This window comes from Parasteatoda tepidariorum, chromosome 12, assembly GCF_982258835.1.
Source record: "Parasteatoda tepidariorum strain Cologne lab strain chromosome 12, Ptep-v5.0, whole genome shotgun sequence".
Lineage (NCBI taxonomy): Eukaryota > Metazoa > Arthropoda > Arachnida > Araneae > Theridiidae > Parasteatoda > Parasteatoda tepidariorum.
Window position 1 is genome coordinate 8,049,303 of NC_141766.1, and position 18,642 is coordinate 8,067,944.

Below are 18,642 nucleotides of genomic sequence, written 5' to 3' on the forward strand. Positions count from 1 at the left end.
AATGACATAAGTTTCTATACTTAATTTAATGAAGAGTAAAGCAGAGCTACAAACTAACATATTTAAGGCTGATTAGAAGGTAAAAACTATAGCAATTAATAACAAAAAGATTTTGTAATAGATTTAACTTAAAATTTTATTTCAAATTTATTAATAACGACAAGTGAAATAATTGAATGAGAAAATTACGAAAAAATATTCAGTAACCGCTGAACCAATAAAGTGTAAAATTGTTGCTTTACATCAAATATTTGAACTTGAATAAATTTAATTAAGCTATTAGAAAAACAAAAGCGTTCTTTTCAAGATTAAAATTTTTTTTTCATTTTATAAAAATATATAAAAAAAAGAAGAAAAACGTGAATACTTTTTAATTAACTTTTTTTAAAATTTAAAACAACTTCTTTGCAGATATTGTTTTTTAAAGATACATTGCAATCACAGAATAAAAAAAAGAAACATTGATTTTTTCCGACTTTTGTGCCAAAAACTATCTAAATCAAAAGTATATATTATAATTTGCAGAAAAACAAAAAATTTTGATGAAATTCTTATCTAACCAAGGAATAACAAGGAAAAAAATTGAACATTGAACGGGGTTTGGAGAAAATTATTTATTTTCCACGCTGTCAAAAATTAAAACAAAAATTCTTTGATTTTTAATTTTGTTTGAAAAATCTCAGCATGAAACAATTTAGAAGGTAAAAAAAAAAACGTAAACAATTATATAAATATGTCCTAGCACGTTATATCTCTCTAAACTTTTAAATTCCTCATAAAAAAGTACCTTTAATAAAATCTATTGGTTTTGAAGGAAAAAAACTTTTTTTTAACTACGCTTTCAACAATTAAACCAACTAATTCTTTGATATAAAACCAAGAAATTGTTTGAAAATCTCTACATAAATCACTTCAGAGAGATAAAAACAAACAATTATATAAACATGTCCAAAATTTGAAAGCACGTTTATATCACTCTAAACTTCAAAATCCCTTATAAGAAAGTACCTTCAGTAAAAATCAATTACTCAGGCAATTTATTTTTTAAATGACCCTACAAATTTTCATCTGCACTTTTTCAAATTCCCATTGGTATCTTTTTCCAGAATTGATATAAAATCACAGCAAATCATGGGCACAGTCCATTACGATCGTAAAAATATAATAGTTGCTGACTTCTAAATTGAATTCGGGAGAAGCTTACGTCTTTTTTTTTTTTTTTTTCGTTTTCCCAAGGAAAATTCATTTTATATTGCTTGTTCTTGAAAAGACGTTTTGCTATTGAAAATCCAACAACTAGAATAGAATCTTTTTCTGCTTTAATCCTACGAAATGAAGTTTATCATCAAAAACAAATTATACATCATATATAGATTTTTTTGTTTTGTTTTGAAAGAGAAAGAAAAAAAACTTTTACGATAAAAACTTAATGGAAACTATACAAAATTGATTTTAAATACCGAATGTTCAATACGGTATAAATTTTAAAACATTACTTTAAATCCTTAAGGATAAATATAGTGATTGGTGAAGTTTATTGAATACAGTTGCCAATACAAATCTATTTAATCAGCAAACTATTTAATATAACTTTTCAATTCACTAAATCACTTTTAATATCATTGAAAATATGCTTTTGAAATTTCAATTTATACCAATTTGAACATATAGTTAATATAGTCCTAATATTGTTGTTTCTGTAAGAAAAGTTCAGAAAAGTAATCACTTCTTCTCCATATCGCTAAAATGTAAAAAAAAAAAAAAAAAAAAAAAAAAAAAAAAATTACGAAATTAAAAAATTATTTTTTTTTTATTCAATAATTTGAAATGATTCGATTTATAACGAAGATTCTGGGATTTCCAACTTTTTTATCTGAATAAAATAAAAGATACTAATCAGGGATCTGTTCAGGAAAAATTTGGGTCCGTTAACGGACCCTTCACAAAATATTTTAACTTAAAAACGGATTCTTCACAAAATAATTTATCTTCATTATGGTTTCGTTAATCGAATAAACCCTTGCCAGGAAAGGGGGGAGGGGGAGAAAGACAGATGTAAACGAACTAAATTTTGTCTTCGGCAAACGCTTCGTCCTAAATGAATATTCTGCTTCCAGCAGTATAGGCTAAATACCAAATATTTGTGTGTTGCAGCTCTAGTTTAGCAGCAGCAATTGATGTTTATTTTTTAAAATTTAATCTTCTTAATTATAATTTTACAGTGTTGAGCATAATCTTGTATGTCTTTACAATTTAAAAACTCCTTGGAAAAGTTTTTTTTTTTGCAATAACGGACCCTATTTGCACAAATTCACAAAAACAGGACCCTGGTTGAAAGAATGTGACTTAACGATTATTTTACATTCATAAATTACGAGTAATTTTTTCACAATTTTACAAAAACGAACCTTTCACAAAATGTCTGGACAGACCCCTGCTAATACACTAATAAATTACTTTATGGACCCAAATTTCACCTAAAATGAGATCTGCATGCTAATTTATCAAATTTTACGTATCCGTCGCATTAATCTACCACAGACGCATAAATTAACCACGTAAATTATAATCCAACTTATAAGATGTATAAATCTATTCCGTATAAAAAACATAATATTGGGAGCCTCATAAAAAGGGAAAAAAAGCCAAGGCAAAAGAAGCTTGCCTGCATTACAAAAAGCAAGCTCCCTGTAATCTAACCAAAGGGGGCATTGGGGGTAGGCAGATCTATTGTGTTTCTTTTCTTGAATCCCTGGCACCCCTTCAAAGGAATCCTTTTTATGAATGGAGCCTCCGTTAGCTTCCTCATTCGGTAACCAACATTTCTCACGCCTGATTCACGAATGCTCTTGCTGCTGACCTGCATCTCTAAAAAGGAGTCAATTCTTTTATTCCCTGGAAGAAAAAAATAAATAAATAAAAGGGAAAAGACGCCAGCGTTCCAGAATGAGGAAGATCAGAATTTTCCCCATCGGTCCAAAGAAATAATCGAGCTATGCGAATGAAACGCACGTGGATTCGGAAAGATTAGGCTCTGTCCGATAATCTAGCTTCAAAAAGAAAGGATGCATTTTCTATATTTTTTACCACATGAGATGGGCGAACGTAAAGAAAATTCGAAAGACACAGTTTCTGTGAATATTCTAGAATGATGAAAATCTAACTTTGATATAACAATACGGCAAACGATTAATTTGTGCACTTGAATTTATGACTTAATATGGTTCTTTGAATCTCTATCGCCACGGAAATTTAAAAAAGCCACACTTAAGTGCGTTAAACTTGAAGCAAAGCTAAAATTTTAAAGTATATACACGCCATCTATCCGTAAAGAATGATAAAATTCTAACTTTGATATACATACAGCAAACGATTAATTTCTGCAATTGAATTTTTAACTTAATATGGTTCTTAGAAGCTCTATCGCCAAAGAAATTAAAAAAGCCACACTTAAGAGCCTTAAACTTGACGCAAAGCTAAAATTTTAAAGTATGAACATGCGATCTTTCCGTAAAGAATTATCTACGTTTCTGAACGAACAAATAACTATAATACTTTATAAGTTATTAAACTTTTTAAAAGTCGCCAATTTGGCGAGCTTTTTCCATCAGGATAAAAATCATAAAAACCAATGCCTTATTCTCATCTCTTGCAAATTTTTATGATCCCAAATAATGCAGCGTTGGAGTAGGTTTTTGTACATTAAAAAATTAATTCATAAGCTTTTTTCATTTTCTCACAAATGTGGCTTTTCCCCACATTGACGTTTTACGTTATTTTAAGAATAAACGTTGAGGGTGCTGGCTAAAGATCGGCTAAACTTGGTCTAACAGTCTAGAGTAACTGTTACAACATGTTATGAAAATAGCATTTTATTCGCAAAAAAGCATCATTTCATGCGATGACAGAGTATTCGAAAAATTGCAGATTTAAATTCCACTGTTTCACTAAGAATACTTTTATACCATGTCAAATATTCATTTCTTCGATTTTCTATCGTTTTGCTTTACCGCAAATGCTAATTTTATGCTGTTGAGTCAATTGTTGCCATATAGAATTATAAATTAATTTTCATACAGTAGACCTAAAAATAACTACTCTCCACATGGTGAGTTAGCAAGAAAAAGTGGCGACTTAAATAACAAACGCTCACTTTTTCACATCGTTTTCCTTTTATTTTTTTTAAATGTGTAACGATTTTTTTTTGCACTGTGAATTAAAGTAAGTATGTTTAACTAAATTTTGAAACATGTTTATTTTTATGATTACATTAACTTTTTATAGCTGTTGATTTAGTTGTGACATGAATTTTTGAAAAATATATAAAGTAATTATATAAAGTATTTGAAAAATATATATAAATAATTTAATCCAAACCAAAAAATAAAATGGTTAATAAATGAAAAGGACCCATCTGTATTGGTCATTAGGTTTCAAGAAAAAGTGGCTACTAAGTTATTAGAATCTACTGACCACTGGCTGAAAATTTAAACTGTCAGGTCTATCACATAGTATCATAAAAGATAATTTTGGTATAAAAAGTTATAATGTAGGAGTAACATAATTTCAATATAATTTACGAAATAAATTCATAAATAATAAAAGCAAGAAGTTTTAAAAAGATAAACATTATAATTAAATTAATGTTTTTAAAATGCTTAATGTCTACTGTTATTTCAGCAACGATGAAACAAAAAAAAAAAATACGAACATAAAAAATGACAAATAAAAACACGTTTAGTTAACATTAAGAGACTAAATTAGTCAGTTACTTTTAAACTTAAATAACAAGACGTCTCTTCTAGAAGCTTTTGAAATCGAATAATAAAATAAGCATTAACACAGACTCAAGAGAGTGTGAACGTTGAAAAAAAATCGTAAACTTGGTTGGCTCCACGAAAAAAGGCTGCTTTTACAAAGCAATCTAAAAACTTGCTGCTTGTCGTGTACAAACGTGCAAACTTTTATGATGTCAAATGAATGCCCCTTCCATGGGGCATACTTTTTATGGGGACACCTGGGGACCTTTGAATAGCGTTTATTCTCTAGGGGTTAGGGAGAAAGGGCTTGGGTTTACTTAGCCCAAATGTGAATTCCGGGCGTGGAATACCCACAACATAAAGATATCAACAATAATGGCACGGGGAAGGTTTATAATAGCAAAGAAGGGTGGACGACTTTGTGCTAGGATGGGCAGAAATAAAATAGCAAAAGACTTCAAAGATTATGAAGTTAGCTGACCCGTATTTTTATTAGCAATGTTTCGTTTTTATATGTTCTTTTGATTATGCAGTAAATTAGCCAAAAATTAAATCACTTAATGAATAAAATATCTTAAAAAGTTACCTTTTGAATTGACATTGATCACAGATAAGCAAAAAAATGATGCGTTTAGGAAAAAAGCTTTTAAATTTTTAAATTTAAAAGCTCAAGCTAGCAAATCACAAATACACACAAAAAAAAGGAGTTCAATTTCTAATACTGCTAAAAAACGATATAAGTATGTCAATCTTAAATAAAACGAAAATTTAAACTGGTTAAGTTAAACTTTGTTTTGTTAATCATTATATTTTAGTTAGTGTTGGGAGATATCAGAATTTAAATATCGAGATATATGCAATCATAAAATGTCAATATTGAATGAAATATCACGATATTTTTTTCGATGTTACTAACTTACATTACCTTTATACATGCCCATATTTTCGTTGTTCAAGTAAAGGAAAATTATTTATTTTTTTGTTCAAAATTGGCTTAAATAATTTTAATCATAATTAAAAAAAAAAGAACTAATAATGAAATTAGCACACTCTCAGAAAAATTTTACTGATAACTATTGCTACATTATAATCATTTTGATAATATCGTGTTCGATATTTATTGTAGGTTAGGATCGCGTATAATCGAAGAGCTGGATCGCGTAGAATACCCTTTAGGATCGCGTATAATACACTTTAAGAAATCGTTATTGTCATGTTAATAATATGCCGATAATTAATAATCTCACGAAACATCACCCAGCTCCAATTTTTAATTAACAAGGATGCTAATGAAAAATGATTTTTTTTGGATGCTTTTGCTCACTATGCACTATTTTTATTACCCTACTATAAGTAAAATAAACTTAAAATTTAAATGATGTAGAACATATTTCAAAATTGAAAACAGCTCTAGAACTCCAAGCTTAGAATTATTTTCTCATTTCTAACTTCAAAGAGTACTGTTGACGAAAGAATGATTTAATTAAAAATATTTAAAAGCAACCTAAAACAGTAAAGCGGGACTTATGAAAAAACAAAAACTCACGCCGTATAATTTATTGTTATTTACTCAAATCTCGTCCCGAAATAAGTACGCGATTACAAACTCAAAATTTATACCCGCTATATTTCCCTTCAAGCAAAGACAGAAAAGTGACAGCAACGGCTGAAACAGCTGACACATGATTAATATGACTAGTCAACCACCGTATCTTCTCTAAAATTCCTCTTTTTTCCCGAATCAACAGTGAAAGACCACAAAAGCTTTAAAAAAAAATTCAAAGATTTATGCCTTGTTTTTTACCATATCTCTTCCCACGCCGAAAAAAAAAAATTACAACAGGGTCATTTTTATCTTGAAACACTACAGCAGTTCTAAGAACGGCATCTTCTTTCAAAAGGGGCGTTCTGAGGGGATACCTAGCCCTAAAGCTCGAAAAACAATCTGACTATAGCAGCAGCCTCCGCGGTAACTTTTCATGTGATAAAAGGAAATCTATCCGTTTCCGTCCACGATGTTATAATATAACGATTTTTAGAATACATGGGCCTCTCTGGTTGCAAGGAATAGAGCGACAGATAATTGTTCTAAGAAATGACAGAAACGTTCGACGATGAGACTTAAAAGACAGGCTAAAGATAAGAAAATTTAGCAATGAGCTTTGAGTTGGATATCAGTTTTATCAAGTCAATCTTAACGGGATTAACTTTAGATATTCATTGCACATTTCTTTAGGCTTTATCTTTAGGCCATAAATTAAAAAGTTGGGTTTTTTATAACTCGAAAAACTTCGCGAGAGCTCCAGTTTTGAACTTAATAAAAGCACTTAATATTAATTATTTAGATTAGCACAAATTGCTCTGCATTTATCTAAATCTATTTCGTTATTGCATCCTTTCTTTCAAATTTTCCGACAGTTAAGCGTATATCCAATTAATATCATTATTCGCTTACTTTTTTTTATAAAAAGGGATGCTAAATTCCTTATTTTAGTTATCCATAACTTCAGATCCAAGTACGCTACTTAATAATTCTAATGAGCAACGACGGTTAGAAATTTCCGCTCTAAGAAGATTTCTCTTAATTCTCCGCTTAGTAAGGTTTTTTTTAAACAGTATATGCTAATCCTGTAAAAAAAATAATTGAACACCATACGGTCAATTATTGTGTTCATTAAGGGTAAAATTTGCATGATAATTTTTAAATTATTTAATTGCTGTTGCCTGTTATAAAATATCATGATATTGTGTAACGATATTTCGCGGTGAAATAAACGGGAGAAAAGGTATTCAAAAAGCTGAAAAAGTACTTGGAATAATAGAATTTATAGGAAAATAACGCTAATTAAAAATACTAAGGAAAAAAATATGATTAAAAAGCGCTTGGAAAAAACAGTACTGATTAAGAAGTGTTTAGAGAAAACAGTACTAACTAAAAAAGTAATTTTTTTGAAGAAAAAAAAACTGTACTAGTTGGAAAAAAAAAATTCATGCAATGGAACATTTAGTCGAGTTCTAAAAGGCTATTTTAAGGAGGCGAAAAATAGTGATGAGCTGTACAGAAGCTTGCTAAAAAAAAAAAAAAAAAAAAAAAAAAAAAAAAAAAAAAAACTAAATATAGAGCCGCGGAGGCTCAGGGGATAAAACGTTCGTCTCCGAATCAAGTGCTCCAGAATCGATTGCCAGCTGTGGCCGATTGATATGAATTCTGCTCTCAGCTCGCACCGACCACAGTGCTATGGGTTAGAATCCCTTTGCCGTTAGATAAACCATGAGAGGTTTTCGTTGTTTTCCTCTGAATGTAACGCAAAGGAGGATTAATTACATCAAAAAAGTCCTCCACGAAGGTTAGTTTGCCTAAATGCTTGATGCAGGAGTACATGTTCTGGGTTAGGTACAAAATTACAAGACTTCGGAATTGAACATTGATAGTCGTAAATTCAGAATTGGATCTGCAATTGAACACCGGTTATAAAACAGCAAAGCATAAAAAATAGATATATACCAGAACATTTATTAGTAATTATCAAGACACACCAAGTTAACTAAATATAATTAATTAAGCCACTCCAGATTAATTAATTAAATAGTTTTCAAAGGAATGCAAGAAAGTAAGTTAATAATATTTCAGAGAAAAAAAAACAATTTGCACGAATCCTAAGAGAGACTACTTTAATCGTCTAAAACCGTTTTAGGTAAGCACTGCGGTCGTATGAATATTTGTTCCATCTATTATCATTCGAAGCCTAACCAGCATAAAATCCTTTCAGCAGCTCATGTACGATATTGTAAATTCTCCAATCGAACCAAGAACGATGTGACGCACAATGATTTGATGTCTTCGAATTACCCTTAGAAGTATCAGAAAAACAAAATGATAAAATATCAAAAACGAAACAAGTTGCATTGCCAAACTACTTTCACGTATAAAAGTAAAATATTACGAACAAAAAAAATTTACAAAGTATCGCAAAACTATCAAAGAAAGAGAAACACTCACCCCTACATAAATCGCAATAAAATTATTATTATAAAATTATATACTTAATAGAATCCAATTAAATACATAGTCTAGCACGATTTCTAAGACATACAAGCATTAGTTACAGTCTAAATATCATGATTCGAAATTCATTGTCTTAGTTGATTCTATATTTCAACTGAAATCGTGACTATTTCGAAATTGCACTTTTAATGACAAAGATACGGGGGATATAAAAAATCTACTGCTGTATGAGAATAAGCTTAGAATTACAATAAAAAAGTGAGTTCTTTTAAACTTTCTTTGAACAAATGAAATAAGCCGCGCTTTATTATTAATGAGTTCAAAACGTGTAATCAATATCACACGCCAATTATATATCCTGTATCATATGTTTTTTTCCTATTCCTTTTCTTTGAACCAATATAACATGTACACATTCTACTAAATAACGGCACTAATACTGTACTTAATATACATAACTAGAAATTCAAGTACTTGTGAAAAAAAAATTTAATCAGCTTCTACCAGTAGTAATTATCGTTCGAAATAGGTCTCATACGCATGTAAGTCTACTATTATAAGCAATACCTACTATTACAAATAATAAAACAATAATAAATAGTAATTATAATACCTCCAAGGAGAAACAATGATTTAATATTTAAAGGCGTACTGTTATATTAATTTAGAAATCATAATTTAAATTTATATTATAAGTTATATCGTCAATTTAGTTTACAACCATTTTTAATTTAATTTTCTAGGTATTTAAATATAACTAAGAAAAACTGAAACAGTAAAAAATATTTTTTTTTTTTCAAAACATAATAATAAAACTTTTTCTGCTAAAATCGGCATTAAATATGCTTTTTTTAAAACAATTTCAGTTTCTTTTATTAAACAGGGTATAAAAAGAAATGGAACTAAAAAAGATTTAAATATCAAAACGTGAACAAAAAGGGGTTAACAAAGAATTTTAATAACGGTTGTTAAAATAATTAATTGACTTAGATGGTATTTTCACTAGTGAAGAGATTAAATTTTTAGAATCTGGAATAAAACATCTCCCATTAATTCGAATAAAAATACAGCAGTGTAGAATTAAATGTAATATACTTTCCAACAAAGCAAAGACTTCGTTAAAAATACACAATACACGAAACATACCTCCTCATTCTGAGGAATTTTCATTTTATAAATATAAAATATTTTGGTTAACTATGTATTCCTTTTTATAATAAAGATTTTTTATTTTTCCTACCTAATTCAGAAAGTTTGGAACTGGGTATCAACATTTTTTTCCCTCGTCAAGTAACATGAAAACCCTTGGCTATTCAGAGAAAGGGAAGGAAAAAAAAATGTTTTAAAAAAATACGGCTTGCAGAGGGTTTTTGGGGAAGATTGTACTCCGTCCTCTTTCTTCCCTCTCGTTTCATCCCTCCATCAATGGCAGGTCTATGATCGATTGTTCTCCATTTTCGCCAAACTTTTCCGATTTCGTACAATAGAGTAGCTTTAGATAAATGTTTTTTAAAAAATCTACCCGTTCGGTCCTGCACCAAAAAATATTTAAAAAACTTAAGAAAATCGAATGGGAATGTTAAAAAAATGCTAACTTATCCTGATTTTTAAACTTAAGGTATTAGTATATGAAGTATATGTTCAACATATATGCAGTATATGTTCTTACAAACGTTCTGTTTAACCCTCAACGCTTTAATAACCAATAACTGATATTTACACTTTAAACAATGGTGACCACCGAAATTTAAAATAAATATTGCATTGGGTTTTAGGGGAAGATTGCGCTCTCTCATCCCTCAGTCCATATCCTTCCAACAATGACGAAAGATAGTTCTCCTTTTTCTTCAATTTCGTAAAGAGTAGCTTTAGATACATGTTTAAAAAAACTACCGACTCGATTGTTTATAAAAAATACTTTAAAAACTTAAGGAAATCGAACGTGAATGTTCAATAACTAAAATGAAAACTCGTCCTGGACAACCTATAGCTGATATTTATATATATTTACACTTTAAACAATATTTAAAGTATAGTTGTATTGGGTATCTGGGAAAAATTGAGATACCTCTTCGTTCGTCGTTCCTCCTGACCATATCCTTCAAACAATGGCAGCTCTATGAAAGATTGTTCTCCTTTTAGCTGAACTTTTCCTAGTTGTACAATAGAATAGCTTCAGATAAATGCTTTAAAAAACTACCGGTCCTGCCCTGCATTAAAAAAACTTGAAAAATTTAGACGTAAATTTAACGAGAATGCCAATCTGTTACGATGCTACCTCGTAGTTTTCGATTTAATTTTCCGTGGTAATGCTAGAATTAAAAAATGATATATTATGGCTATATTTGGTAATAAATAGACCTCGATAAAGAATAAAATACACTTCAATGTATTCAACAGCATAAAGAATTGGACATTATAAAGAATTGGACATTTAACGAAGAAAATCTAATGAATCGAACAAATAAATAAGTGTATGCAAACGCAAAATGTAAATGTTGACTAAAACGAAAAAAAAAAAAAAAAAAAAAGAAGAAGAAAGTAAATTCATTAGATTCCAGAAGTATTAAAAGAACGCAAGCATTAATAAAAGCCACGTGAATTTAAATTCCAAGGTAAGTGTTACAACTGATTAAAAATTAATTACCACTATCGCCAATTCAATCTTCAAATATCGATGCAAAGATAACTTCAAATACATTTCTCAAACAAAGATTTAAAGCACTAATCATTAACTAATTCTATATTTTTGGATCAATTGAAAAGGCGGAGAAATGTCATTCAATACACAATGGCTCAAGTTCATCATCTTCATTACACAACCAATTAAATATTTGGAACAATCAATCAATTAGGGTAATCAGTTATCGAAATTCTTAATTACGCTGACAGTCAAGAATTTAAATGAATTCAGCTGATTAATCCATGGTATTAATAATCATTAATGAAATCCATTGCAGTGATTAATCAATAGACACCCACCCAGGCGAGAAGGCGTTATCTTTATCCACAAAAGTTATGATTTCATTATATTTTTTTTTTTGTATAACACATAAGATAAATTAGAGAAGTAATTTATTCTACTTGTAGAGAAGAAATTATACAGCTATTCGAATACTGCATCATTTTTGCGCTCAAGTAATCACATTTTCATATTCATAAGATCGGGGAAGACCTCAGTTCATGTGAGCTATCAGGGATATGGGGGTCGATCATCGTAAATTAGCATTTCCCGAACAAAATGCGTGTTCTACAAGAGCTAAGGTTGGACAACTTCGACAAATAAAGAAGAAGGTACATGATATGATACTATCGATCGAGAACTTGGCAGTAGTTTTGTGGATCAGAAAAATCGAAATGTAAATCACTAGCAAAGAAAATGATGAAAATGAACGTTAAAATTTCACCCCCCCCCCAAATAAACAAAATTCATTACGGACTTTTTGCTAAAACGTTCTGTTTTGTGAAAAACCGATAACTTAGTTAAAATAAAAATCAATTGTGCTTAAAAGATAGGGGAAGTAAATAAAGAAATAACTTGTAGCAGTAATCCTTATATTTCAAGTAAAAAGAAAATTTTAAATTAGAAAATGACTAAGAACAAGTCTTAACTGAAAAAGATCGTTTGCTTAAAGAGATTTTCACCCGATATTATATTACATCACTCAGTGAAACAAATATTCTAAGATATTAGTCGCATTACGACCTGTATATTTATAAATTATCTATTCTAAGACAAAGATTGTATCAAAATTATAACACAAGTGTAGTACTTGATATAACACAAAAGTTTGAAGTTGAAATCTAGAAAACGACTTTTAAAAAGCTTGCTTTACGTTTAAAATCGTTTTCTCAAAAGTCATGTTTTTTATATTCCATAGAAGCAAATCGTTTTTTAATGAAATTTTACATTTGAAGATACTTTGTCGATATACAATAGAGTAATATAAGTTGTCAAAAGCTAGCAACCAAAGTTAACCCATTAAACAAAGTTAACTCACTTAAACTATCTTTATTTCTCACGTTGAACCTTTTTTGTAACAACCCTCACTAGAGCAATATATTCTAATTCCTCAAAAACTGAAGATTAAAACTCATTCTAGAAAATATACCTTCTAAGCTTTACTAGCAGTCAGAATAACACTATAGCGCACACGACGTAAGGTCTGTAATTAAAAAGTAGCAACCATGTGACAAGAATGCCCAAAAAATGAAATGCCACTACAAAACGTAAACAAAACGGAAGGACTCGCTAATTTGAGTCTGACTACCACTCTGCCTAACTCCATGCTTAAACAAACATATCTTTGTCACAACCAGAAAAAGAAAGACAAAAACTGTAAGTGGCATATGGGCGACGAAGGAAAAAAAAAAGAAGAATAGTATCATTACAGGATTTAAAGTGTTTTTTCCAATCCTCTAATTAGTTCCACAGAAAAAAGGGTCAAGTGTGAATAATACTAGCTGTGCCACCAACCGTATCAACTGTCTCCGCCCCCACAAGATATTATTTGCCAGAAGATTTCCGATAGCGTTTTGTTCTTGTAAGGATACCAATTACATTGTTCAACTAAGCATTGCGCACAAAAAAACAATACCTATCAAAGTTACTTAAAAAAACGTTACCATATACATAGTTCTAAAGGTATCTTAATGATGTTTCGAAGATTGGTAGAAAAAAAATATAGGAAAAATATAGGAAAATATATATAAATTCCGAAGATGTACAATAAACAAGATGTTTAGATGGCTTTGATGAAATAGGTTAGGAATATTTTTTCTCCTTACGGCAAAAACGTTACCATAGCTGCCAATATGAATATGAGAAAATCCAGTAGATTATACGAAATATTACAAATTTCATGATAATTGTTACATAATCAGGGGTCTGTTCAGAAGAAAATTGGGTCCGTTAACGGACCCTTCACAAAATATCTTTTCATAAAAACGGACCCTTCACAAAATATTTTAACTTAAAAACGGATCCTTCACAAAATAATTTTTTTTTAATCGGACCCTTCACAAATTTGTTTATCTTCATTATTGTTTTGTTAATCGAATAAACCCTTCCCAGGGCAGAAAACAAGAAAGATGGATGTAAACGAATTAAGTTTTGTCTTCGGCAGACGATTCTTCCATTATTCGTCCGAAATGAATATTCTGCGTTCAGCAGTATAGGCTAAATACCAAATATTTGTGTGTTTCACCTCTAATTTAGAAGCAGCAATTGCTGTTTATTTTTGAAAATTTAATTTTTTCATTATAATTTTACAGTTTCGAGCATAATCTTGTATCTATTTACAATTTAAAAACTCATTGAAAAAGTGTTTTGCAAAAACGGACCCTATTTGCACAAATTCATAAAAACGGACCCTGGTTGAAAGAATGTGAGTAATTTTTTCACAATTTCACGAAAAACGGACCTTTCACAAAATGTCTGGACAGATCCCTGATAATGTTTTAAATATTTTATACATAAGGAATTTTTATCGTAATCAAGATAGAAAACTGCAATATTTTCCTGTTATGACATTAAATATACTTAGAGGCCCGCTTCATTATGTATTAGTAATATTTATTTAAATATTTAAGCAAGCAATAAAATCTATTTCAATAGGAATTTTTTACGACACTTACTCAATTTAAGGGAATTTTCTAAAATGTACGAAAACCAGGAGAATTTTTATTAAATCAGTAGACCAGGAGAAACTGGCAAAATCCAGTAGAATTGGCAGCTATGCGTTACATATAAAACAGACGAAATTTTTTTAAAATAAAAATATCCACATATACAATAACGATTATTTTAAATTATCTACTTTTAAAACGTTCCATTTTAACTATTGAATGGTAAGCGTTGAATCGTTTTAAGGAAAAAAATGTCTGGAAATTTTATTCAAATTAATTTCGAATTTATTATAATTCATTCCTACATCCAACCTACATTTATATACAACCTAAACTAAACGTTTTTAAATTCTTAAAATTGTAAAAATAGTGTGCAATAAATCTAAAGCAAACTTCATCTGGAATCTGAATTGTGTAAATAGCTCTCTGGTAAATGATCCAGGGCGTCCTGCAAATGGCTGCCCAATGTTCGGATACAAGGTTAATTTTCACAAATTCACTTAATGAGACCTATTACTAACCTCTTCAAATGTTTCCATCTTTTATTAATTATCCCCCTTAATGACCATTGCAAACAAAAAGCATATTATCAAGCAATTTAAATATATTGAGGTAAAAACCCTCAAAACTTCTCATTATTCAATAAATTTTCCCGTTAGAACGAAAAAGGAAACAAAGGGGACATTCAGAAGCAAGATGGGTGTTTGACGGGTCTAGGGGTCGTATTATAAATGTCCTGTAAGGGGCAGGAAATGACTGGACTAGGCGCCACGATTTTCGGAAAACTATACCATGAACTGTCTAGTAGGCGTGTTTGACACTGGATGCTTTGAAAGGTGCTTCAGTAAACACATCTGTTTTCGATTTTTTCCCCTTGCTTAACGGTCATCAATCTTTCAAAATCTTTTTTGATCATTGCCGAAGTTATGGGTCATACAAATCCACGTCCAAAAGTATAAAATCCAAAAAATTCCAGCCATTTTCTTTTAAAGATACGGCAGAGAAATGCATTTATTTGTCTTTAAAAAAGTATACCTTTCTATTAAAATAACTATAATATCAGGTGTGTATTAATTGGGAACAAGGTAGTAATCCTGAGAAGTAAGTTTCATAATATGGTAACAAACATTTACCGAATTAAAGAAAAAAAAAAGACCACTTAAAAGAAAATACTAAAGATTGCACGGAACTTTAAATGAAACTTAAAATCACGGATTGTTATTTATTATTTAAGAATACAGAATCTTTAAGACGTTGGACGGGGGTCATCAAAGTGATCGATATCGTCCTTTGTAGTTCGACATAAATAAGGGATCGACGAATACCGATCCTATTCAACCTGCGATCGTATTTATGAGCGATCAAAAAAGTTTGGTGGCCCTTCCGTTATATCATCCCAGTTTTTAAGAAGATAAAGAGAAAAAAAATCCTCGAAATTATATCCTGCTTTGAAACAAAACCACGGCATAAAAATTCTCGGAACGGAGCTTTACAATAACTTAAAAACACGAATTGTTCTTTATTCTAACGGAATAAAATATTCTTAAAACATTAGAGGAGGGGTCATAAGTGATCGATACCGACCTTTTAAGTTCGACTTAAATAAATGAATACCGATCCTCTTCAATTTCAAATTTTGCGATCGTTCTGATGGGTGATTAAAAAAGTTTGGTGGCTCTTGCGCATTATCTTCTTTGTTTGGAAACAAAAAAATGCACAAAAATTATATTCATTATTAACCCTGCTCTGAAACAAATCCAAGGCATAAAAATTTTAGATCAAATGGAGGGCTTATACTTCCTCACCTGTTTATTTGCATTAAGATACGTAATTCTAACAACATAATACTAAATAAATAACTAAATATTTCACAATCTTAAGAAGATTTTATGAAATCATACCAATAAAACAGTATATATTCAATCAAGGACCCGGAGCTGTGCTTTTCCTCAAAGCTAAGGCCAGAGCTCTAAATTTTCCATTCTCCAGGAATTTAATTGTATGCTCTCGAACAAAGTTGCTGGAGAAAAACTGTTCTCAACATTAAAATACGCTAATAATGATCTAAGATCAAATATGAAAGAGGATTTATTAGATTAAATTCATTTCTCAAAAATAAAATAACTAAGGTCCGAATTAAATTAAATTTGTATTTTTTGTAAAAGCTGATAATTTTTATATTGAAAATTTCAAATTAATATCTAAAACTGAAAAGCGCGCGTAAATAAAAATGAAACTGTCCGGAGCTAAACTTATTAACTAAGAACGGAGCTGGAACATTGAAAATTTTTCGACTCCGAATCCTTGTACTTAACTATAAACAATAAGGATTACTTAAATAAGTAATTTCAAATGCTTTTAGTTACTTTGCCTATAATTAAATTGAATAAATAAATAAGAGAGCTTTAGATATATTGACGCAATTATTAATAATAATCTTATTGTATTTATCAAATCAAATATTTAATATTTATGAAATGCATTTTTTATTATATTATTTTAAAGAATTATTAATTTTTGCAATAAACGCTACTCACCGGCCGGAAAACAAAAACTCCAAGAAATATCCAAATATTTTACTGCAAACTCAATCACTGATGCTTTTCCATAACAAAAAGTTTGTAAGCTGGTAGTCTTTACAATCCAAAATAAATGAAAACTCACACTCTATCCACGGTGGTCCGATATATAGCATCATTCATGTTTTACAAATCACAGCAATTCTAAAACGAAACAAAAACAACGAAATCTCGCCAAGGGATCGGTGTTGTATTTGGTGAACGATCGTCTTGGAAGCCGCTTGTGGGGCAACAACGATATGAGTCACTCTGACCTTTTGTAAAGTGCGGGTAAGTTAAAGACAACTGAAAGACTCAGCTGCCGGCTTAGCTGGCTATCAACTGAATGAGCGAGCAGTCGTCCGCCATCCAATGGTGACTAGGGGGTGGGTCCTCAAGTCTCTGGTGCACAACGCCATCTATTTGAGAATTCTGACACTATTACCGATTCTTTTATTTCTCACTTCGGTCAATAGGAATTCGACTTTCATCAAACTCTGGCGCCTGCGCAAAATTGTTTTGAGGGGAAACGAAAGCCGGAGGCTGATGTTTCGGAACTTGGGCAAAAGAATAAAGCTTTTTCAGCTTTCAAACTTTTTCTAGAAATAATTAGAAATAGATGAAATACGATCGCAACACCTGAATGCTCTAATAATAGCATTTTACCAATCATCTCATTCAGAGAAAAAAATGCATAATTATAAAAATTGTATATATTAAAAGATTAATTCTATGAAAATTGTATATTTTTTACACTCTTTAAACCATATCGTATCAAGTAATATAAATTATCGAATATTGAAAGTGTAATTCTATGAAAATTGTATATTTTTTACACTCTTTAAACCTATATCGTATCAAGTAATATAACTTATCGAATATTGAAAGTGCAATTCTATGAAAAATGTATATTGTTTACCCTCTTTAAGCCAACATCGTATCAAGTAATATAAATCATCAAATGCTGAAAAAAAAAGTATTTGCATTAAAGGGCATTCGATAAGAGCTGTTTTCTAAACTTAATTCTTAATAAATTCAACTGAAATTTGTTTAAAATGATAGTCAATAAATTTGATTTGAATTTATAATATAAGAGTATAAAAAAAGTTGTCCAAATAAAAAAATTTTACTCCATTTTGACCTGCATGGCATAATTTGACTAAATAATATGAATTAGTCAGTATTAAAAAAAATATTTTAAAAGAGCAGCATTTGAGCTGAACTAATCTTTAAAATCCAAACAATCAATAAATTTGATTAAATTTGATCATTTGATTTGGATTTATAATGCAGGAATGGGAAAAAAGTATCTATTTGCTTATAGTTTACACTCGCCAATTGTATCATTGTTTCAAGTGATACAAATTATGCTACATAGAAAATAAATGAATAAAAGTATTTTCATAAAAAAAAATTGAGCTGTATTGTTTTATAAGCTAAACAATCATAAAATTTTTCATTGTTAATATAGACAGAGATTTCTTCCAGACTGGGTAATTATTCATAGTAAAAATGATCAAAATCAATGATCTAGCTTTAGAATCTCATTGCCGTAGAGCTAAACAAGGAAGGTTTCCGAGGTTTTCTAGGAAGATTTCCGGGGTTTCCACAAAAAAAAATAAAAAAAAAAAAAAAAAAAAATGATACGAATCTTGACTCAGGAGATTCTCTTGTCTTCTTTGTTGGTTAC

The 18,642-nt window shown here is 29.9% G+C and overlaps 1 protein-coding gene across 6 annotated transcripts in view; it reads right to left on the bottom strand.

Annotated features, from left to right (window-relative positions):
- LOC107443783 (plexin-A2) overlaps positions 1-17,304 on the bottom strand; it is a 285,630-nt gene extending 268,326 nt beyond the window's left edge. For 2 of the 6 annotated variants that reach the window (XM_016057792.4, XM_016057758.4), the window contains exon 1: positions 16,932-17,304. The gene's annotated coding sequence lies outside the window, so the exon portion shown is untranslated. The remainder of the gene's footprint in view (positions 1-16,931) is intronic. The other 4 variants (XM_071188192.2, XM_016057785.4, XM_071188191.2 and 1 more) reach the window with 2 other exon arrangements.
- Positions 17,305-18,642: the final 1,338 nt, after the last annotated feature.